General features: G+C 63.4%; 1 long non-coding RNA gene across 1 annotated transcript in view; it reads left to right on the plus strand.

The window, feature by feature from the left end:
* The window catches only part of LOC102423915, a 3,923-nt gene extending 3,290 nt beyond the window's left edge, over positions 1-633 (plus strand). The window contains exon 4 of the long non-coding RNA XR_330379.3: positions 519-633. This is a non-coding gene — a long non-coding RNA (uncharacterized LOC102423915). The remainder of the gene's footprint in view (positions 1-518) is intronic.
* Positions 634-1,457: the final 824 nt, after the last annotated feature.

Genomic DNA, 1,457 nt, shown 5'->3' on the forward strand with positions numbered 1-1,457 from the left:
CAGGCACTGTTCCGAGGTCAGAAAGCTGCCCCCACTCCTCACTATAAACGGACATGAACGCTGCCTGCTGCCTCCAAGCCGACGAGATGTGGATGTTCCTGGCAGAGCTCTGTGAACTGTAAAGCGCTTTGCAAACAGGAGAAGAGCACTGGCGTGGGAACCAGGAGACCGGCTTTGGCTCTGTGTCCAGGAAGCCAGGTGGCCCTGGACAAGGGGCCCTTTCTGCAAGCTCAGTCTCCTCGCCAGCAAAATGGAGCGTGAGACTGGACGGGCTCTAAGACCCGATGAGCTCTCAGATTCTCCGACTCTATTTGGGGCCCGGTCAGGCCTCAGGAGGCTAGGAGGCTAGGAGGTGAGGGGTGACCGGCCCTAGGCTCCACCCCTTGCTCTTGGAGTTGGCACAGCAGAGAGGCACACAGGGCCACTGCCAGTAACCTGGAGGGAGCACTGTCCCAGGGGGGAAGGTGGCTGGTCAAGGGGCTGTGCCCACCTGCTCCCCCTCTCCCTGCCCCCTACAGGAGATGCCACAGGAAGACCAACGCCACCACTGCCTGGACAGGGGAGTCTAGAGACCCGGGAAGAAGAGCAAGTGACCACCCCCACCGACGTGCTGGTGACCCTGGGCCCCCCAGGTACCTGCAGCCGGCCCTGCGAGGTGTGGGTGTGACTGCCCAGAGCCCACTCGGGGCCTCTCCACCAAATGAACGCACAGTCTGCAGCCACTCCCCCCCAGCTCAGCCCCGCTCATCTCACAGGACCACAGGGGCCCTCGTGGGAGTCCCGCCTGGCGTCTGGTGCATGGGTCCAGCCGGGAAGGGGAAAGAGAAGGGACACCTTGGGAGGGTCTCACTCAGAGCCCTTCCGGGAGAACCCAGGGGCCCCTCGAGGATGGGGAGCCTCCGGAAGCCTGGCTCTTCCAGGCTGTTGACTCTGAGTCATCTGAGTGTCCTGGCAGAGGGCGGCCTCCGGCCCACCCCACGGGAGGGGCGGCTTTCGGGAAGGTCGGGTTCTCAAGGTTGTTTAACTGCCGGGGAGCCTGTGTCCCCCCTCCACCTCGGGCTGCAATGGTGAGGGGGTGCGGGGCGGGGAGATTCCTGGCAGATCCACCTCGCTCTGGAATGTGCCCTCCTAAGGCTCTTTGTTTGGGGACTTGGCTCAAGAGAAGCAAGGCCAGTGTTACCTGCTGCTCCCTGCACACGTGTGAGCTCACGTGCGCTGTCGTGTGCGCCCTCACACGGGCCCAGGTTTGCTGAGCTCTTAACCTCACAGACTGAGGCCACCTTGGCGGAGACAGGTCTTTCTGGATTTCCCCTGGCAACGGGAGAGACCCCGCAGCCTGATGGAAAAGTCCAGAACATGTGGGGTGGAGTCGGGGTTTGTCTTCCTGGGCTGGAACCAGGGCACCCCATGGCCCCTCCCAGGCCCTCTCCCCTCTGGGCTCAGTGCGCTGCTCCTCG

Source organism: Myotis lucifugus, unplaced genomic scaffold, assembly GCF_000147115.1.
Source record: "Myotis lucifugus unplaced genomic scaffold, Myoluc2.0 scaffold_235, whole genome shotgun sequence".
Taxonomy (NCBI): domain Eukaryota; kingdom Metazoa; phylum Chordata; class Mammalia; order Chiroptera; family Vespertilionidae; genus Myotis; species Myotis lucifugus.